Source organism: Ambystoma mexicanum, chromosome 5p (assembly GCF_040938575.1).
Source record: "Ambystoma mexicanum isolate Mex_15411 chromosome 5p, UKY_AmexF1_1, whole genome shotgun sequence".
NCBI lineage: Eukaryota > Metazoa > Chordata > Amphibia > Caudata > Ambystomatidae > Ambystoma > Ambystoma mexicanum.
The window spans coordinates 1028042312-1028065398 of record NC_090930.1 but is presented as its reverse complement, the minus strand read 5'-3'; the positions used below and the strand labels follow the sequence as shown (position 1 = coordinate 1028065398).

The 23087-nt window shown below is 51.1% G+C and overlaps 1 protein-coding gene across 1 annotated transcript in view; it reads left to right on the top strand.

Annotated features, from left to right (window-relative positions):
* RIPK1 (receptor interacting serine/threonine kinase 1) overlaps positions 1 to 23087 on the top strand; it is an 840028-nt gene that overhangs the window by 668174 nt on the left and 148767 nt on the right. The gene's annotated exons all lie outside the window — the stretch shown is intronic.

Here is a 23087-nt window from a genome sequence, read left to right as displayed (position 1 = left end):
CTCCAACACACACGGACTGGGTGTCTTGAGAGCACCGAGAGTGGTAACGGACCAGCCACCTCCACGTCGTAGGCCAGGAAGACGGCGGGAGAGGTGCCACAGCCCCAACACATCAGGTGAGAGGGAGGGCAGGCGGAGGAGGCACCAAGGGAATCGGCCTACGCATCGAGCCAGCAGTCGCCTTGGGCTCCACGCGAGAGCGCACACAGATATTGGGAACCGCCGCCTCCCCTAAACCCCTTTCGGCAATCCTAGGAGCTGGGGCTCGGGGGAATATAGTGGAGACACAGAATTGGTCTTCAGACAGAAACTCGGGACGAAGGCAGTGACATTCATGTCCCCTGCTCTGAGGGCTGAATGAACAGGACATATTAGCAGTGGAGTAGGGAACACCATGCCCACAAAGTGAAAGTGTATAGAATAGGGCAAGACCCGGAAAGAGACTGTGAAGCACGGCAGCATTGGAGCCCCTGCATAGCCAAGCGCAGGCACTCCCAAAAGGGATATAGTAGATTCCACCCATGCTGATGGTGTAAAGCAGGGCTAGTTACAAATATACCCCGCTGGTCAGTGGAGCAAGACACTGGAGAAAGACTTTTCGACCTGACCAGCAGGGGGGTGAAACAGGGATTGAGATGCCGGTGGCCCGCAGTACAGTTCACATTGTGGAAATTAAGGAGGCAGGGGCCTCTGGCCCGCTGAGCAAGGCCTAGGCCCTGGTTACAGGTAAGAGTTACACAAGACACCTGGTGGCCAGGGAGGACCTTGAGGAGGCGGCAGACTCACGCAGGAAACGCGGCAGAGTTGGTAAGGGCCCGGGGCGGCCCACTATTGTACAGACACGCGCAGAACCGGGCCGGGGGTCAAGCTGGTAGAACACCCTAGCTGGCCGGCTCACAGCAGAGTGGCCCAGGCGTGAGTGCAGTCATAATGATTCAGGAGAAGCACAGTTGGCAGTTAAGAGGAGTGCCACCCAACCAAGGCAGGTATGGCAACAGGGCCCGCACGGCACGCCCGCCCCGGTCCTCACCAAGGACGACCTTAAAGACATTCTTCAAGAAATAAAAGCGATCAGGACAGACATTCAGGCCTCCATATGCGATCTAAAGGGAAGAGTGGACAAGTTGGAAGACAAATTGAAGGAATGGAAAACAACCACTTGCAAGTAGACCTCCTGGACATGAAGTATGAGGCGCGCCTGACAGACCTGGAAATGAGGGAAGAGGAAACCATGTTGAAGCTTGACGACTTGGAAAATAGGGAGTGCCGGAACAACCTTTGCATCCTTGGAGTCAGGGATCAGAAAGGGGAGTCAGCTGTGGAGGTCGGAAGGAAGTTGCAAGGATTGATTAAACAACTGTTTGCCTTGGAAGGAGGGAAGGAGGTGCCATGGAAAAGGCACACTGAGGAGGCAGAGGAGGAGGAAAGGGCCCTAGATTGATTCTGGTTCGTTTCCTGGTATAACGGGAAAAGATGGAGGTTCTGGAGCAGGCCAAGCGACTTCGGAGTTTCCAATGTGAAGGAGACACGATTTGGGTGCCAAGACCTGTCGGGACTCACCCTATCCAGACGTAGAGACTGTCGCCTTCTTACGCAATGGCTGACGGAAAAAGGCATAAGATACCGCTAGTCTTTCCCGTTTGTGCTATCATTTGAGAGGGGGGAAGCAGATTATAGAGTAACCAGTGGTCAGGAGGCACAGCAAGTTTTACAGGTCCTCAAGGGAGAAGATTCCAACGAAGTTCGGGAAGGGACATCCGGGGCATCAGCGGAGCAGCAGAGACCTGAGGGCCCACGAAGCATCGAGAAAAAGATGCTGTGTGGCAGGAAATTCGAAAAACTCAACACTCCTCCACAGAAGACCTTGGGCGACTCCTGAGGCTGAAAGAGGATTAACATGGCTGTGAATGTTTAACAGGCCTTTGTGTTTAAATGTTAGGAGGTAGGGGGAGATGTGGTGTTATTCAGAAAGATGGGCTGAACCAGTACATACCCCTGGTGGCCCATCAAATGGGGGGTGTCTCGAAATGAGAACCTATTTTTGGGGACTGGGTAGAGTGGGGGAGGTAGGTGGGGGGACAGGGTGGGATACAAGGAACAGCCAACTCCAGAGGATACCACACTATGCTTTAGGGGGAGGTGGGGTCAGGGCGACACATGTCCAAACAGTGAGAGTTGATGGTAAGGGCCAGGCAAGGCGCTTAGGATGGGAACCTTGAACGTTAAGGGCTTAAACTCTCCCACAAAGCGCTCAATGCTGGGGAGGGAACTGCGAAATAAAGATATAGGGCCTCATTACGAGTCCGGTGGTAACTGTGCCGGAAAAAACGACAGGCTGCCGCCGGACCTGGAATGAATTTCCGCCTCCGGACTTGCCGGATTTACCAGGGTATTACAGCCCCTGTGGTCCGGTAATTCCAGAGGCGGAATAACATTACTCCCAATTCCCATGGACTCCCATAGGACTCCATGGGGATGGGGACCATGGAAACACTGGCACCCTAATTAACGGTGCCGGTGTTTCCATTTCCATCTGCAAGCGGGTGGCGTTACTCCCGCCAGGTCAGACCTGGCGGGAGTGACGCCACCCGCCTGCAGAACTCGTAGTGTGCTAGTCTGGAAACAACGGTGGCGGCAGGTTTACCGCCACTGTTGTTTCTGGACGGGCAGGGTCATAATGAGACCCATAGACTTGTTATTGGTGCAAGAGACACAATTCCGACAGGGGGAAGAAAAATGTGTCCCGGGGGCACGGGTAGGACAGACGTTCTTGGCCTCAGGGCCTTTTAAGAAAGGAGGAGTGGGTACCATACTTGGTCGCAGGGTGCGGCTCTTGAACCTCCTGGTGTGGAAAAGCGAGGATGGGAGAGTGCTGCTGGTCACAGGATTACTGGAGGGGTTACGCCTCACTATAGCAGTGGTGTACAGCCCCAGCAAAGCGCAGAACAGTTCCTACGAGAAGCCATGGGGGAAATACTCAGTCGCGTGGAAGGCCTATTGCTACTTGGGGGGAGATTTCAACATGTAGGCGGAACGAGCCATGGATCATAGTGGGGAGCGGGGGAGATGCAAAGAGAAGGAGAGAACTCCTGGGCTACATGCGTGACCAGAGATGCCCGTTCTTCTCCTCAGTCCACAGGACTCAAACCAGGATTGACTACCGGTTCATCAAACAAAACGATCTCAGTAGGGTGACCCTTAGTGAACCTTCCCCGGTTAGTTGGTCAGACCATGACCGGTGATGATGGTAATTGTCCTGACGGGACTGAGGCCTCAGGATTCCCTAGAGCGTTCCAATGACAACCTGCTGAAGGAAGTGTGTTTAGCAAACGAAAAGCGGGAGGCGATAGAGGAGTTTATTTGTTTGAACGATACGGGGGAGGTAGAGCTGGGCATGACTTGGGATGCAGCGAAGGCGACATGGAGAGGCTGCCTTATTAGGGAAGGGGTTGGGAAAAAGAGAATCAGAATGTTTCATGTGGAGAAATTGAGGAGCGAGATCCAGGTACTCGAGAAAGCAGAGGGCAAGGATAAGGAGGGGATAAAGGTGGACCGGGCGCTACCAAGGGAGAAGAGGCAGGAGTTGTGGGACCTGGAGATGGGGAAGGTGATGGCCAGCCTGCAGTTTCTGAAACAACGGTATTATGAGAAAGGGGATAAAGCTGACACGCTGCTGGCAGCTACATTGAGGGGTCAACGGGCAGAGAGGTGGGTATCAGGTGTCAGCGACGCAACAGGGTAACTACACTCATTGGCCAGGGAGGTGGCCTAGGAATTTGCCACTTTCTATGAGCAGCTTTATGGGCAAGAGGGGGAGGAGACCGATGGGGAGCTAGATAGGTATTTGGAAGACGTGCCGCTTCCAAGCATCCTGGATAGTGACAGGGCTGGAATGGAGACCTTGATTACACAGGAGGAGGTACTGAGGGCAATATCAGGACTGAAGCTGGGTAGAGCTCCAGGGAAGATGGGTATACAGTGGGGTTCTACAAGAGCTTCGCGGGGTTGCTATCGCAGCATTTGGCCAAGTTGTTTAATTACATCCTCGACACAGGGAAGGGCCCTCCATTGTTTGGGAAGGCCCTGATCACGGTTATTCCGAAGGAGGGTAGAGACCCGATGAGCTGCAAATCCTACCGTCCCATCTCCCTACTCAACGTTGATGCAAAGATTTTCACTAGGGTTTTGACCAGGCGTATGGAAAGCATAATGCCTAAACTGGTCCACTCGGACCAAGTGGGATTTATCCAAGGAAGGCAGGGTGCGGATACTCTATGTAAGACACTGCATTTGAGGGAGGCCGTGGCAAGGGGCGAGGCAATCTCGGTGCTTGTAGCCCTTGATGCTGATAAGGCATTCGACTGGGTGGATTGGAGGTTCCTGAAGGGGGTTTTATGGAAATATGGGCTGGGGGATCGGTTCATGAGAGATATACAGGCACTTTGTGCATCCCCGACAGCGAGAGTGACTTTGAACGCACAATTGTCTAAGGTATTTGCATTACAGAGGGGAACGAGGCAGGGTTGCCCCCTCTCGCCCTTCCTGTTTGCTCTGACAATGGAAGTGTTGGCCGAGAGGTTACTCAGGGCCCCGGCGGTGGAAGGCATTAGAGTGGGTGAGTGGGAATTCAAGCTGGGACTTTACGCAGATGATGTATTGCTACATCTTGTGAATCCCATCAGTTCAGTTCCGGCAGCCCCAGCAATCATAGAAGAGTATGGGCAGTTATCTGGGTTTAAAGTCAACTGGGACAAGTCGGTGGTCTTTCCGATCGCTTCGGGGGACACCAGCCAGATGGAGGTGCTTGAGCCCTTTGGGCGGCAGATACAGCTTGAGAGTTTGAGATACCTGGGAATTCGTATTTTTCGGCCAGGAGAGGACCTAGGTGCAGCCAACTATCCCCACCTCTTCAACAAACTATTCGCTGAAATGGTGACATACATGGGGCAAGGGGCAGCTGTCATGGATGGGGGGCTCAACGCAAAATAAGATGAACCTACTTCCTAGGGTGGTGTACCTCTTCCAGGTGTTACCTATTTGTGCCCCTGAGGCATACCTGAAGGAAGCAAAGTCACAGATCCTGTGGTTTCTATGGCAGAACCAGAAACCCAGGTTGGGATATGAAACGTTAATATAACCTAAGGACCGAGGGGGCGTGGGGCTCCCGGACCTGGGATTATATTATAGGGCAGCGCAACTGAGGGCAGTGGTCCCACACCTGAGAGAGGATTATGAGAGACAGTTGGTATTTCTGGAGAATCAGCATATGCTCCCGGCGACGGTGGGGGAATGGCTTTGGGTCCTGAGGGGGAAGCTTCCAAAGAGAATTCAAGACCATCTTTTCATTGGGGTCCACTGGAAAAGTGCTAAGAACGGGGGAAAGAGGAGTGGGTTCACCACATGGCCTTCACCATTGAACCACATATGGGCGCCCCCTGTACAAGGTGCAATAACGGAAGTTACGAGGTACCAGGGCTAGTTCAAGGGCGGGCTCTCCCGGGTGGGACCGCTGTGGAAGTGCAGAAAATGTGTGACCATCCAATAGTTGGGAGAGGCCCTGGGCACAGGCAGACTCCCTGTGTTCCTCTACCTCAGATTGAAGGGTATCCGCACATGAGAGAAGTGGAAGGAACAGTCAGAGGGATCACACACCAGTGGAAAGAGTTCTGGTTGGGCAGAGGGTGATGAAGGGCTTAAGTTTGTCTCTCTATGAAGCTCTCCTAGAATCCAAAGGGGGAAGCAGTGCAGGGACTGTGTCACAGATGGGAGAGGGACCTGGGCATAGAACTAGAGGAACATCTTTGTCAAGAGATGTGTTGGAGAGCTTTCAAGACCTCAATCTCCAATAAAACGATAAAGCTGAATAAAAAAAGGTTTTTCATACTTGCCACTTTGGGTAATTCTGGGAGAGAGACCATTACAGTGACGACATGCCGTTAGATATTTGGGCATTCAGGAAATCTTATCCTCAGAAGAGGATGAATACCACGTCTCTCGTAACAGAGTCACCAGCTTCCCCTGACAGCTGCCTCCTCCCTTGTGATCCTCCCCACTGATACCACCACCAGGGTTAGGATCAGGTAGCGGATGCCTTTGCCTGGCCTCATGGGAGGAGACTTTAGGCTGGGGTCTCATGATGACCCTGCAGGATTCATCACAGGGCCTATTCACAAAAATAGAAAACGAAATGCTACATGAATGCATCCATATTAGAAATGGATTTCTGAGAAGGTTCCACCCATTCTTTCAATTTGAAAGTGATTGAGCATTTCCCGAACTCTGGATTTGACTATGCTCTTTGTCACACCATTTCAACATTGCCAAGATCTGGTTGAATTCGCTATGTTAGCAGTCTGATATAATATTCTCTTCAGCTTCCTTTTTCTAATGTCTGCTTCCTTCAGTCCAGAAATACTGGTTCCTAGACAGCTCAGAGATGTGAAGTGTTATACTGAAAACACCTTTTTATTTTAGCTATAAGCTCGTCAAATAGCAAATAGAAGATCTGCATGCTCTGTGTTGGGAAGCATTGTGCCTGCTTTTTCTGCAACAAGTTTGTTCTGTGCACACATCCATGTACTCTTACGTCCCGTCCCCTTTCCTCCATACTGCATGGGCGTCCCTTCCAAGGGATGAGAGACGGAACCTTTTTCACCAGAAAAAACCTTCTTCCCCTTTAAATTTAGAGGCGCACGGGGGTGCAGCCCTGGGAGCATGCGCTGCCCTGACTCCGCTCTCCAGCGCCACACCCCAGTCCCCTTTTCCATGTCTACAGGAACGGACCGAATTCACCAGCGCTCCTGGGTTTGGCTTCGGCCATGTAATTCCACGCGCAGATAATACTTCTGTCTTTTTTGTCTTTTATCAAACAGGTACTCGGTCCTCAGGTGTCGCACTCCTCCCTGGCGCATGTCGACTTCCACAGGGTTGAGCAGGTGTCCATCCTGCGACGGGTCTTCCCAACTTCAGACTCCCACGCCCTCTGCCTACGTTGCCTTGGCCCAGACCACGGGTGGCAAACTTGTACAGCGTGCAACGCTCTGTCATCGAGGTCTCTGAAGAACAGACTAGCCAGGTGGAGGGAGCTCTTCCAGAAGTTGCCTCCAGAGGACCTCAAGGACTTCGTGAAACATCGATCCAGGCCCAAGGTAGGGCTTCTGTTTTCCATCACACCCCACAAGGGAGACTCCTTCCAAAGGACATGCCCGCGCAGGAGGGACCGCTCAGGTCCTCGTACCAGCACGTGCACCGAGGTTGCTCCAGCTACCGGCCTACAGGCCGAGGGATCCTCGGATCATTCCAGTGACAGTGTTGAGGGACCGGAAGGTTCTTGTACTGGGTTGTCACCCGAGGGGCTCCGCCCTTGTACCAGCATTATCTCTAAGGGGCCATGCCCTAGTACCGGCAATACATCTGAGGGAGTGCCTAAACGCAGCTCTAACAGCCCCCGGGCCGAGGGTGTCACACCTACCGGGTCTAGGCCCGCGAAGCAGGGTAGACCTTGCGATCCACACTCAGTCTTGGAGGAGGCTGGGCCCAACAAGCCGAGCAACACGACAAAGGCACGTGGCGGGCAGTTCGACAAAATGACCACTGTGCCAGACATCAGCACCAGTCCGACACCATTCAAGGAGTTCGGCGAGGAACAAGTGTGAAGGTGGGACTGGCCTCAACCAGGTATGTGGTCTACAGCCTATCCTTCATTTGCGCAGGGCAGCCTCCCGCTGCCTCCGTATGGGCAGGGTATGCAGCGGCTCCAGCAGTCTCCCGCTACCCCGTCTATATCCCCTACCATTCCTCCGGCCGGTGAAGACAGGTTTTTCAAGAGGTTCCTCTGGCTCATGAAGTCCCCTGGGATGGGGTTATCCTCAGGGATGCCATCAGAGACATGCTCCCTCCGATGCTTCCAGCACCTCATACTCCTCTGCCGGTGTCCCTGGCCCCGGCGCAGCCTTTGCCTCCGGCCCCCAGCCAATTCCTCAGGCGGTTCTGTACCAGCCTCCTCCACAGCCTCTGGCTCCGGTCCCGGTCCCTAAGCCGCCGGCTCCTGCTACTCCCCCACAGGCGCAGGATCCTCCTGACCCACAGGACACGGAGGAGGACCCCGACACACCTTCATCAGCCAGGGCCTTCCACAAACATCTTGCAGGACTGGCGGAGTACCTGGGCCTACCTCAACCCGAGGTCAAGCAACCGGCTGAGGGGTTCCTTGCTGAAGTCCTCACGCGACGCCCCTCCGCCAAAACAGGAATTCCACTGCAGAACGATGTAGTCTCCCTGGCCAAAAAGGGTTAGCTCAAGCCCCACTCTGCTCAGCCAGTCAATCGACGCCTGGACACCAAGCACAGGCAGATGGAGGGGGATGCACTCTTGCTATCGGCCCATCCTCAGCCACACTCCTCAGTGATCGCTGCGGCATCACTATACTCCAAGCTTCAGTCATCCTCAGCCTCCTCCTCTGCGACGCTGCTAGGCAAGGAGGAGAAGATCTTGGAGGCTTACGGGAAGAAGCTGTATTCAAACGCATCATTGCATCTTCGTCAGGCCAACACCGATGCCATGCAGACTTCCTCCCAGAACTCCTTACGCAGAGCTAATCTCGTTTCAAGGCGAGAGAGGCTGAGGCCAAGCAGGTGGAGCAGAACCTCATGGAGTCCACCGCGGCCCATATTGACACCTCTGGCTGTGCCATCTGTATCGCCAAGGACATGAGAAGGACAGCCTGGCTCTGTGCAACGAAATTCAACCTGGATGTCCAGGAACGCATATTAGACCTGCCGTTCGAGGGGTGGGGGGCCTCTTCCACTCCACCACGGACAAGGAGCTGGACAAAAAGAAAAACAGCTCACAAACGGCCATGTCTTTGTCCATTTTAACAGAGACAACACCCAAATCGTAGACCCAGTCACAGCAGTGCTCCGACAAGGGACGTATGTACGGAGGGAACAGGACCGCTCACCGACTCCAAATCGGCGCAAACAACAAAAAGGGGGGGTGTAAGGGCTTTTTCCAGTCCCCCTCCTCTGCAACAGCCTCTGAGGAAAAGAAGGCATTACCCGCCCCTCCGGGTCCACGTGTCTACAGTGAGGGGCAGGCTTGCTCTCCATGCACATTTCTGGCACCAGAATTTCGTGGACCCCTGGATCCTCTCCGTAGTATCCACGGGGTACCACCTACCCATCCCAGCCTCTCCTCCCCTCCACTGCCTCAAGTTGGCACAGCAACTCTTCTGGCAGAGATCCGATCGCTCATAGAGAGCCAGGCTGTGGAGGAAGTCCCAGCCTCCCAGCGAGGCTTGGGCTTTTACTCCAGGATTTTCACCATTCAGAAAAAGAACCAGGCAGGCCTGAGAGTTGTGTTGGACCTTTCCACCCTCAACCTCTCCTTACCTCTACAAAAATTCAAGATGGTTATGCCAGCTTTTATAGTGGAGACATTGTGCAAGGGAGACTAGATGTGCTCCCTGGATCTGAAGGACGCATACCTACATGTCCCGATTTCGCAGCCCCTTCGTTCTTTCCTACGGTTCAGGATCATGGACTACCATTTTCAATACAAGGTCCTTCCTTTTGGCCTCAACTCGGCCCCCAGGGTCTTTATCAGACTCATGAATATGGTGGCTGCCCTCCTCAGAGCGCAGGGCCTCCACATCTACCCATACCTAGATGACTGGCTCGTCAGGGCTACATCTCCGGAAGTGGTTTACCACTCTTCACATACCCTTATGAATACACTGCACAATCTGGGCTTTTTGCTCAATCTCAAGAAGTCACAGCCCACGCAGACTCTGACATCTGGGACACATGCTCCAAGAAGGTATTTCCTTCGGAGGACAAGATCTTGGTTATCAGGGGGACCACCACTCACTTCCTCAGCAGAGAAATGACCTCGGCCTGGTGGTACAAGCATCTCCTCTGTCTCTTGGCGGCGGTCCTATTAGCCGTGCGACACACGAGACTGAGGATGAGGAGGATTCAGCTGCACTTCGCGCTTCATGGAACCAGGAACGGGGCTCTCAATCTGAGATGATCAACATTCCTCCATCCCTCCCCCCGGACCTAACACGGTGGTCCAGGGACTGCAACCTACGAACGGGCAAGCCCTTCCAGCCTCCCACCCTGTAGGTCACCATCACCACAGATTCCTCGCTCGAGGGCGGGGGAGCCATCCTGGACGATCTCTCGGTCCAGGGTACCTGGGCTCGTCAGGAGCAGGAATACCACATCAATTGGTTGGAGCTGAACGCCATCTGGTTAGCGCTCAGCGCATTCCTTCCACTTCTCAGGGGCAAAGTTGTCCTCATCCAGACGGACAACTCGACCAGCATGTAATATGTCAACAAGCAGGGAGGCACCAGATCCCCTCCACTGTGCAGACTGGTAATCAGCTTGTGGGAATGGGCCCTGGAAAACAACATCTACCTCACGGCAATCCACCGCCCAGGGGGAATCCAACTTGGAGGCGGATAGGCTCAGCAGGTTGGGTGCGGACAATTACGAGTGGCAGCAAAACAACCTTGTTATTCAGGAGATCTTCAATAAGTGGGGTCTCCCACAGGTGGATCCTTTTGCCACCTGGCAAAACAAGAAGTGCCCTCAGTTCGCCTCCTGGCAGGGACAGGGCCCCGGCTCCCTGGGAGATGCATTTCAGATACGCGTACGCCTTCCCGCCCACTCCGCTGATTCACAGAGTGATTTGCAAGATCAAGGAGTCTCGCCAGATCAACATCATTCTGATAGCTCCCTAGTGGCTGGCCAGGCCATGGTTCTCGGAGCTGCTCAGCCTCTCAGAGATGCCTCCGATTCACCTTTCTGACGGGCCCAGCACATCTTCTGGCACAGCAGGAGGACAGGGTCGTCCACTCCGCACCACAGAAACTAGCCCTCACAGCGTGGTTCCTGAGCAGGTAACGCTAAGGCACCTCAGCCTCTCACAGGCTAATCTGGAAATCATACAGGGCGCAAGGAGCAAGGCAACCAGGGCCCAGTATAAAAGTAAATGGACCAGGTTCTGCCACTGGGCAAGCTCCAAGGAAATCGACCACCTAGCATGTACTTTGGACGACGTGCTCTCCTCCTCGGTGCACCTCACCCACTCTGGCGTGCAGGTGGACACCTGTTGCACTTAACTTGCAGCCATCGGGGCTTATAGGAACTCGGAGGTGGGGATCTTCTTCTCCTCCAATCCGACTGTCAAGAAACACTTAACGGGCTTGCAAGGCTCTACCTGCCCATCAAGAGGCCACACCCCGTGTGGAACCTGAACTTAGTCGAGGGCGCCCTGGTACACAAACTGCTTGAGCCAATGACATCCACGGACATCAGGCTGGTCACCATTAAGACGGCCTTACTAGTCGGCCTCACCTCGGCTCGCAGGGTCAGCAAAATCCAGGCGCTGGTCGCCTCAGAACCATATTTTACCTGCGGAAACACCCAGAATTTCTGCCTAAGGTGCCGTCTACTTTCCGTTTGAACAAGGTAATAGTCCTGCCTATGTTTTCTGCCGATCCTGAGGATGAGGCACAGAGAGTTCTGCACTGCCTGGATGTCAGGCGTGCCCTGAAATTCTACCTTGACAGGACCAAGGGCTTCTGCAAATCATACACCCTGTTTGTCACTTTTGGAGGTGCAAGACCAGGCCACCAGGCCTCCAAGGCCGCGATATCCCGCTGGATGGTCTTGACCATCAAAGAAGCATACGAGGGCCAGCACAAACCGCTTCCGGCCAACATGCACGACCACGCAGTCAGGGCCAAGGCAAGGGCCATCGCATTCCAGCGCCACGTCCCTTGGCAAGTCATAAGCAGGGCGGCCACTTGGGCCACTCCCTCTGCTTTCTGCAAGCATTACTGTTTGGATGCCGGTTCTAGATCGGATACAGCGTTTGGACAGGCGGTTTTCAGGAACCTATTTGCTTAAGGAGGGTCTCATCTCCACCCTGGGGCTACATTCAGTTGTAATCACCCATGCAGTATGGAGGAAAGGGGATGGGACGTAAGAGTAATTATAAGTTACCGTAGTGACTAACATACTCTTAGTCCTTAGTCCCCTTTCCTCCATACGTCCAACCATCATCCCCCCTAATAATACTGGTGTCATTAGGCAGTTAAATCTATTGTTGGCGCATCAATGGGGACTGAGGTGTGGCGCCGGAGGGCGGAGTCAGGGCAGCGCATGATCCCAGGGCTGAACCCACGCGCGCCTCTAAATTTAAAGGGGGAGGTTTTTTCTGGTGAAAAAGGCTCTGTCTCCCGTCCCTTGGAAGGGACACCCATGCAGAAGGGAGGAAAGGGGACTAAGGACTAAGTATGTTAGTCACTGCAGGGAGTAACTTATAATTTGTATGCCTTGGATATTGTTGGATTATCATTTGCAGGATGTGATTATTTCGACACTTACATGAGCAGTCTGGCATCTTGGCCTTATTTTAAGACTTGTGTAATAGTTGGCAGTGTATGACAGATTGCTGCAGCACATGTTGGTTCACTTGCTGAGAGATATAGCTGTGGTTTCCTCCAAGAGGCCAGATGGCTATTTATGACCATGTCTGTTATTTAAGATAAAACAAGATCTGTGTATCTGAAAAATGCAAATATGCTATAAACTCAAGGTAACACATACAGGTATAAAATATTCCTCTGATCCCAACATATCCCTGTAGCATACATATATACATCAGCCTCCAACCATTCTATCATAGTGCCATCCATCCAGGTTTTATCAATCTCCAAACAGAGATAATTCCCCTTATAATATCAATTAGCAACAAGAATATACTGGTAAGCAGCTCCGAATCATGTTAACTCTCTTCTATATAATCCCCCAAAAGCATGGGCTGCCTCTTCCTGTTTAAACAACTGCATTTTTACTCCATTCATCACACTTCACTTTGCAGACTCTAATAATGCATCCTCAACCCTTTTTTGGTACTCTGGTGCTGGCGCCAGCGTGTCTGGTTTTCTTTGACCTGGTACGGAATAACCAAGATCTTTACAGCCCCTTAACTGGTAACTTCTGTTCTTTCCAAGAACTGGCAGGCTCATCTCAGTTACATGAGGTCTGTCAAAAATGGCAATCGCTGTGCCCTTTCTAGAACCTGGCCCTCCACCTGCCCCCAAAAGACCTCTTATAGGCAGACAAAATGCTCTCAAAATCAGCACCCCCTCTTCTGCTGCAGCTGTCTTTTTGACTCCTTTTCTAAAAGGTGCTGGCCATGTACCAGGCTTTCAATCAGCTCCGGTTCTGTGAGTCTTAGAATCTGCAAGTTGGAGGCCATAGAAGGTTTTTCAAACCTCTAAGGCTTTACAATTCAAACATGGAGGACACATCACATGTATATAGGTTTTCATGGTCTAAGCAGAGATGTATTGATTTGGTGATTTATAAAACACTGCATAGAAAGTGGATGCTTCAGAGTGTTGTGCATAAGAGCAGAAATTGGAAGAGCATGGGAATGTTTGGGTAGACCAAACACACAGGTTTGGATTGGAGTCAGACATGTTACAAGCAACATCAGCATGATGCATTCCTGTTTATGGATGCAACATTAATGCCTTAGATTCTTGAACAGCATTTGAAAAGCACAGCTAAAAGGTAGGCATAGAGTGCAGCATTGGGTTTCTATGTACTCTGGTCTGCTGGTGCAGGACACAGCATACCTCTTTCTGTAGTGTCGCAAAGATGGGTAGGATCAACATCAGTCAGACACAAAGAAGTATAGCAAAGGAAAGGGTATTCAGGATTTACAAAGGTCAGGCCAAGTGGGACTTCCAATTCTCAAGCATAAACATTAAGATTTCTATTTTGTGCCATTAAGACTGATCTTCAGGCTCACAATGGGTTGCCTTCTTTGTGAAGGGTTCATCCTTAAGTGAACACTGCACTTTTTTCTATACCCCTGGATTAGTAGACCTGTGCTCACCTGCTTACCATCCTCCATGCTGGAAAGATCCTCTTCAGATCGCTGGGCCCTTGTGCATCTCCATACTAGACATGAGTAGTGGAGCGGCTCAGTATAACGACTGTTTTGATCCAGTGCCAAAACTTCCATCAACAAGCGATTACTCCCATTGGATTATTCACAACTAGCTTACCACGTTTAGTATCCTAGTTTTTTCTTCCAAAGTAATCTACCTCCTCAACAACAGTTTCATATATAAGGGGACCTCTCCTGAATCAGGTTTTCCTTCTGGTCCTGATCCTTCACCAAGCCACTGCTCGTTCCTTTTCTCCTTCCAGGCTCACCCTTGTGAGACGACAACCTTCTTCAGGTCATTCACAACGTTCTGTGTGCCACCTGCCACTATTTAGGTACATCCACCTCCTACCTACCACTGAATGTGTTCTCCTTTCTCCAGAATATATATTCTTAGTCTTCACCCCTAATGTTCCTGCTTCCCTCCTCCATATATTCTCCTCCTTCCTCCTAAATATTCACTGACTTCTCCACTGATGGTTCCTTTTACCCTTCTCCTCAATGTTCTCTCACCTTCCTTCTGACTTTCCTTTTATTCTCCTTAATGCACACTCGCCTTCCCTCCTCTCCCAAATTACTTCCAACTCCTCCTTCATACTCCTCCTGCCCTCCTATCTGATGTTCCCTGCACCTTCCTCTCCTCCTACAACCTATTTTCTTTACCTTACTTCCAGCTCCTTCTTAGCCTCCTCTCTCCACCTCACTTCTGCTTCCTCTCTCCTTTTCCTGCAGCTTCTGTGTCTCGTTGGCCAACACCTCACAACATCCTGGTGGCAAAACTGATCTTCCTTTCTAATGGAGCCTTAACCCTCCACTTGGGCCTTCTTATTCAGGATCGAGTGTACCATTGACTGTTCATTGAAAATTTATTTGAGTAGAGGACTTATTGGATCCAATGCACCTGGTTGCAATGAATCTCTGCTGTGTGGCAGTAGGGGCCAATCTGATTGTAGGCTCTCCACTGTCTTTAATTTCCTTTGTGCACTCCAGATGACACCAATCTGACTGCTGTTGCACTTATTTTCCCATGCTGACATAGACTGCTTCTTTCCACTGTTAGTGTGCCTATGGTGCAGCACTCAGCTACACTAAGGTTAATACATTTTCTTTTTTCTGTGAGCCGCTTCAGATAGAAACTATAGCACAGAGGATGTCCTACCCACCAGCCCAGAGATAGTCTGGGTATGCTTTAAGTAACATGCCTCTACCAAGGACCGGTGAAGGGGTCCAGGGATCCCCAGTATAATGCTCCTGCCAAGCATCACACTGTGGGTGGTGGCACCAGGCACCCCAGTGCCACCTCATCCAATAGCTCCAAGGCATGTGTAGGGGGTGTGTCAGAAGAGGCAAAGCTGTATTACAATATAGAAAGTCATTTAGAAAGCATTGTTAAGAGTTAGGCAAAGGGTATGGTATTGTGTCCCAAAATGCTCAGGGCTGTGTCTACAGGGAGATTGATTATGCTTAAGGAAGTCTTGAGAGATTTAAGGATTTCCTGAGATGTTTTTGGGTGGCCAATTTAAGTATAGTTTCCGTATTAGGACTTTGAAATCATATAAGCTTGGACTAACTTGATTTTATTTTGGTGGTCCAAGGCTGTAATGATACTTTTCAGAAAATGGTAGTCCCTGCAAGACTGTGTCATAGATGTAGAGGAGCAAGTGCCCATCTTTAACTTTGCTTTGTGGTGTGACAAATCAAGGGAATTCGTCACTTCTCGCCAAGGGGGAGAGCCACCCACTTTGAGACAAGAGAGGTGAGGCTGCTATGCAAAACACTCCCTATGGGATTGGGCAAGCGGTATCTCACTGGGGGGTGACCTTCTCCCCCTACCCCCACTTATGGGACAAGAACTGCCAAGTGAGCAAACCTGTAACGTTTCCCTTAAGACTAATGTCCAAATAGTTGTTGAATACATGGGAACTGATAACCTTGTTACTGAAAAGGAACTTTTACATGTGCTAGTCTTGGCTGCTTGACCCCTCCTTGGAACTGGAATCCCAGGATCAATGGAATGGTGTCTCTCATTGAAGGGAGAGACATATAAGGAGGAAGACCCTTACCTGGTGTCAAGGAGCTAACGCAGAACGAGTGGGCCACTGGGAACGGGCCAGTCAGAGAGGCCATTCAGAGCAGAAGCCGCTGCTGCAGCGTGGAACTGACACACCCTGGAGGCATGACCAGTATACACATGTGGTGAGTGGAGAGCCCTCAGAGTGCTGTCAAGCCCTGGAGCATGAGAAGCTCCCCGATCTCTGGAGGAGAAAGACTGAGCGGTGACCAACGCGGGCAACCAGCTTGCCCAAACCGCAGCACCCGGAAGAAGGGAACAGACGACCTGTGAAGCGACTGCCTCCCTCAACGAAGGCCACTGCAGGAAAACATGTATGTGGTTCTTGGCAAGGAGAGGGAGGAGGGTAATTACACTTTGCAGCACTCTGACAGACGCAGAATGATAAGGAAGCGGATCACTTATTTCAGGGGTCTGGTGGGCCTACAGAGAAACAGAGACTAACGGGAGGGGAGCTACTAGAAACCGGAAAGTAAGCAAACCACTTAGAGGGTGAACCACAACTTAATACCCTCGGACGGGTTACCAAAAGCAAGGCAGAAGTGCCCGAGAGGGGTGTACTTGAAGGAGGAATTCCTCAAGAAAGAAATACTCGACCAAGAGGCAAGAAGCCAGTCCAGACTGCAGGTCAAACCCACTGAGAGAGGGTGGAGAATTGGACTCACCTGAAGAGAACAGTCTGCCGATCCCAGGGAGATCACAAAGAATTGTCACCTGTATGAAACTGAACAGCTCTGGAGGGGGTGAGCAAGAGACATTAATTGAACAATTAAAAAACATACAAATCCAGTTTGTGTATTTAAGTGATGAACTTATACTAATGACCAAAACTTGATGGAGGGGCACCAGAGTTTGCCTTTTGTGTTTTTGTTGAAACCTAAGGAGCCTGTTGTTTTGAACTGTACAAGAAGGCTGGAATTTCAAGGCACACATATCCAGAGACATTGTTTGGAAGGGCCATCCACCAGCCAGCATAAACCAAACAAGGGGTGGGGGGGAGTAATGGCATTTCTCTGGTCTAAATTGTGTTTTTCCTTTGAGGGGTAGGGACACTTTGAAAGATAGGCTAGGTTTGGACAGAGGGCAAAGTTGAATTGTGTACGACGACCTGACGAGCACCTTTCGTTATTTTTTTAGAATAGGGAACCTTCACCATGGCAATAGGGCCGGGTGAGGGTTTTCTTTTCTTTTAATAAAGCTTAAAAAATGGGAACAATGTCCAATTGTCTGTGTCCTATCTTTGACATGATACAAGTGGGATCTCAACAATCCGACACAGGGTTGGGAGCCATGTTAGTTCAGCACCTGAACCACACAGCCAAACTCCCAAAATGAGCCACTTCACAATCAATGGGGTTTGATTTCTTCTGTACAAGAGAGGTTGAGATCTTCCATTAAGAATAACGGCTAATCCCGACAGGAGTTTGTGTGTCTCCTCCCGAGGCAGTTATCTCTGACTAGCGGCTAAATCTGGATTAGCTTGGAGATATTACTTCGGCATAGCAGATCCAGACTACCGGGGGGGATCCAAGTGGTGTTGCATAACTCAGTATGTCAGAAATACACAATTGCCAGAGGACTCTTGCATCAACCCCTAAACTGGGTGGTATAGGAGATACTCTTTCAGAAACTGTACATGTTATCTCGGGTTCGGAGAGGCCGATTATTATCCGCCATCTGCCTAAACGGATGAGGGAGAGGATAACCCTGTGGCACCAGATTTAGCCTTTGCCCAAAGTAATTACTCAATTATGCCTGAGGCCTTCACAAGACATTTTCCGGAGGAGCGGGGCCGTGACCATAACAGGCCTTTTTTACTTTAGGAAAAATGGGTTGTTATACCGGGGTTGCAATACGAGAGACGGGAGAAGGAAAATCCAGCTGGTAATACCAAGGAGTTATCGGAAAGTAGTTATACTATAGGCCCATTCCCACCTGATCTCTGGTCACGAAGTGATAGGCAAGACCCAGGACCATGTTCTCACTTTTATTGGCCTGGAGTGTACGCTGATTTGAAAAGCTATGTGGCCGCCTGTGTGATATGCCATAAGACATCAGTTACCCCGATTCCCCGAGTGCCTTTACAACAGTTGCCCATCATTGACGTGCCCATCTCACATATAGCGACGGACATCATTGGTCCCCTAGAGCTCACCAACTTAGGCAACACATATATATTACTTATCGCTGACTATGCTACTCAATATCCTGAGGCCTTTCCATTAAGGAGCAATATCAGTCAACTGATATTAAAACTACCCTATTCCTTTCCTGGGTGGGCTTTCCGAAAGAGATTCTTACAGATCAGGGTACTACTTTTATGCCCCGCCTTATGCAAAAGGTCAAAGAAATCTTGAACATCAAAAACTGATACTGAAACATGAAAACTGATATTGCCCAAGCTAGTAGTGTAATAAGTTCTGACCAGAGAGTAGTAATAACAGAAAAAGCACCAACCTGGATCAGATGCCGTGGAATCAGATGCAGTAAAGGAATACCTGGTCACCCTCTCCAGCCCTATGACTCTACGGCCAGGACAGGACAGAGTTTTCAGGGAAACCCTCAAGGGGAAGAAAACCCTGTTCCTATTAGGGTGAGGTTGCCTCACTAACTGCAGGAAGGACTTCTGCAATGGAATGAAACAGATTAGATCTGAATTTGTGGAAGGGGATTCTATTCTTTATGTTATAGTAAGGTGTTACCCCTAAGGCTGTTTGCAATATATGTCCGTGCGTGAGATGATTCCAGTACGCTCTTAAGTGGAAAATGAGAGGAAGAAGAAATGTTAAAGAATGGATACAGTAGGTGAGGTCAAAGAACGGAGTGGGACCCTGAGAGCCTACCATCAGCGCATGTAAGCAGGAGAATAATGGCCGCAGAGAGCTGGGGAGACGTCCCGTCTTCCGCGACTGGAACGCATGTCTTCTCGCTTTTGGTTAACGTACCAAAAAGGAGGTCCGGACCTGAAAGCAAAAGTAAACATATTTCTAGCCCTGAAGCCCAAACCCCGGGAAGAAAAATGGAAAGACACGTACATGAGAAAATATGATTTGTGTTCTCCACCGAGCACACGTTTCCTCCTTCGCTCTGCGTGTGTGGAAATGAGAGGGAGCAGAGTTGAATGGGCGTGCTAGGGAAGCCGGAACCGAACAGCAAGAACTGAATGCAAATAACAGGTGATGCGTGAGAGGGTTCGAGCTTAGACTGGAAAAGAAAAAAGGCAGGATTAGGATAGGGCAGTCAGAATGATAGGATTTTATCCGAGGTGTGTAACAAACCTACGAACGTGGCTTGTTGAAGAGTAGCAACGCACTGCTACTCTGGTTCCGCTGCTAGATGAGTCCCTGCAGGAGCCGAGGGGCCGAGTCTGGAGCCGGGGTTCCAACTGAACAGCTGAAACGCTGCTCGCACTACCCTGAGCCATGTTGGGAGGTTTGGGAAACACAGAGGTGACTCAGCGCCACCTGCGCCAAAGAGACCAGTGGCGTGAGCAAGACATGACGGTATGCCCCCTCCGAATGGGAGGAGCCCCCGGCTTGCCAGGGTGCCAAAAATGGAATCGCCGAACCAGCCTAGGGGCATGAAGTGCAGAAGCGGGTTCCCACAAATGGTCAGCAGGGGAATACCCCTTCCAGTTCACCAGATACTGTAGAATGCCCCAGCGGAATCTTGAATCACAGATATCCGCTATCTTGAACTCAGGGCCTACGGGAGTAAAGACTGGAGGAGGTGGTCTAGCATGTGTATGGTGAAAACATCCAGGAACATCCGGCTTCAATTGTGACACATGAAAGACCGGGTAGATCTGGGCCCAGGATGTAGGCAACTGAAGAAGGAAGGCCGCAGAGCCCCTCAGACTCACTACTTTGAAAGGTCCAAAATACTGGGGAGAAAGTTAAGATGGTACCAGGTGCCTGGGGAGAAAACGGGAAACTTGCCAAACCTTATCCCCCACATGGACCACAGGGGCTGGAGAATGGCGTTGATCTGCCCAACGCTTGACACGTTCCTGTGCTTTAAGCAAGGCGATCCGTGCCGCGACATGCCCCTGTCTGAAGTTATCTACCAAACCATCAATGTCTGGCAAAGAAGAGGCCAGAGGCACCAAAGTAGGGAAGATGGCCTAATGATAACCTAAAGTGCAGAAAAAAGGACTCGTTTTGATGGAGGCAAGCGTAGCATTATTGAAGGCGAATTCAGCTACTGGAAGCAATTCCTTCCAATTGTCCTGGGCAGATGATATGTGGCAGTGAAGATAGCCTTCCAGGGTCTGGTTTAAACACTTGGTCTGGCCATTGGTTTGGGGCTGGTAGCCCGAGCTAAGGTCTCGACGGATGTTAAGGATGGAGCATACCTGTTTCCAATATTTTGAGGTGTACTGGGAGCCCCGGTCAGATATGATGACTTCCGGGAGTCCATGTAATGAAAAAATATATGAGATGAAAATGTGTGCCAACTGAGCTGCTGAGGGAATGCCCGGTAAAGGAACGAAATTAGCCATTTTTGTAAAGGAGTCAACAGTTACCATAACTGCAGTACACCCTTGTGAAGTCGGAAGGTCCACAATAAAATCTATAGAAATAATTTGACACGGTTTGTCTGGTACTGGCATCTTTTCCAGATGACCCAACGGATGAGCCCTGGGTTCCTTGGTCTGGAGGCATACCACACAGGATGAGAAGTACTCCTGGATGTCCTTTCTCGAGGACGGCCACCAGAAATGTCTTTGGATGAGATCAATAGTACCAGCAACCTCTCGGTGTCCGACTGCTTGTGAGTCATGGCAGAGTCGAAGAACTTCTTCCCGTAGCTAGGTAGTGGGAAGATACACTTGGTGCTCGTGGAAGTAGCATCCTTCGCTTCTGCTGAACTGGTTTTCTGCAATGACCTGAGGGTTGGTGGTATCCAAATACCTGGATCGATCAAAGCAAATCGAAAATAGCATGCACAAACACCACTGTCATGATCCCAGCCAATGCGCACAGTTTACATTCAGGCATCCCAGATAAGCCAGGAACATTACCTCAGTCAGTGGGTCAAAAGTGGGTGTTAGCCTGGCATACATGGCATTTGCACTACTCCCAGCATCTGTTTCTATAGACTTTAAAAAGAAAAATAATTATTACGTTTTCTCATAATAAACACAACATCACAGCACGGCCAGCAGCGACAATATAACTTTTTCGATCATCATATACATTAGCTTATGGTGTCACTATCATCCCCCTTCCTCCCCCCCTTAACTCGAGCTTACATATTACGCTTTTAACCTGGGGCACCTCTTTGTCAGTGCTCCTGGAGGTGTCGTGTTTGCTTAAGCTGTGGCGCGCAGGTTCAGTTAGTGAAGCAATGTGCTGTCTCCAGGCCATCAGCTCTCCCACTTCATCTTCCACCTTGTAGGCCGCATCATACCATGCTGCTGTTTCCGCTTCTGCCCATTTTAATAGATCATGCCACCATACTTCTAACCTTGGCCCTGGCCTGCTTTCTACCCCATAGCTATTCTACATTTGGCTAGGATGTAAGCCAAGTCCTTGAGTTTGCATATATGCTTCATTGTACGTGGTCTAGTGAATCCTTCCACCATACATGCCCACACTGATTCTACATCTAGTTTGATACCTTTCTCGGAGAGGCGGTGATTGACCTCCCCCCAGAATTTCCTGATCTCTGGGCATGCCCAGAACATATCCGTCATCCCTGCATTCTCTTCTCTGCATTTGGGGCACTTTTGGGTATCTGCTATCTTTTGGAGGGTCATGGGGCGTGGCTAACCGCCATGTGAAGAGGACGCATCTCGGGTGAGCTCCGATTGATGTGTCCACCATAAGCTGTTTTTCATATACCCAGAGGAGCCTCTGAAGCCCGCGAGCCACTGCACTTGAGGCGGATACCAACTGGCAGCTTCACGTCTTTTCTCACGATCGTGAGTGCCCTGCAAGAACTTGGAAAACCTCACGCTGCGGAGTCGCGGACCTGAGCCCAAAATGGCGGTGCCCTCGCGCTAGCCCTCGAGGCAGCCGGAGAGCTGAAAACGAGAGCTGAAGCAGTCCTGGAGCTCCAGTCCGGCGCCCGATGAGCAGATTGAGACAAACGAACGCACACGGGGTACCGAGAGAGAGTGCTCTGCCCCGATCTGCAGCGGGACCGGTGTACCCCAAGATCCGAGCCCACGGAGATCCCACTCGTCCATGTGCACCGACGGAAGGAGCGACGGCGACACGGCACCCTGCCTGCTATGGGCGGAGCGTGCCGAAGCACGCGTGCGCCCTGGGGCTGTGGTGCTGCTGGCGAGTCCTGCCCAGGGGAGACTGAGAGACCTCGACGGTGAACGGAGGTGAGGCAACATTGACGAGGTGAGCGGAGGGGGGGAAGCCCGTACACCCAGCAGCGCACTGGCAGCCTGAAATCACGTCCCACCTGACCCCCGCACCACGTTAACTCACCGGAGCTAGCATAGCAGATCGCCTCGCAGAGCCAGAGGGAGGAGGCGCTATACGCGCAAAAATCATCAACCCAACGGCCCCCCCGGAAAGCAGGCCCTGAGACCCAGACACGCCCCAGTGTGGACACGGGCTGCCCCGCATAGACCACCCCCTGATTCTCCATTGAGCAGACAGAAAGGGGAGAGGAAAAAAAAGAATAGAAAGGGAAAGGAGGGGAAACTAACGGCGAAACGCAGGAAGCCCACGGGGCCCAGACCACAGGACACTTTGGCTCTCCCGCACCAGACGAATCGCCTCAAGCTGTAACTCTCGCATACTCCACAGCGGGAAGTCGGTACCAGTTTGGCACCTTATCAGCAAAGGGCAATACTGGGGCAAGAGGCACAGTTCGATACATGTGCATAGAATGCATTACAGCCCGTGCAGCGCTCCCTTCCTCCCCGATAAGATTTGCACATGAAACAGGATACTGCGGGTGAGTGGCAGAAGCAACTGCTCCAGCTGTAAACGGTCGCAAGGTAGTAAAAATGGACAGTAACGGAGCAATTCACTCAATTAACCTAGGCCAGCACAGGCAAATTGAAAAGGCCAGGGAC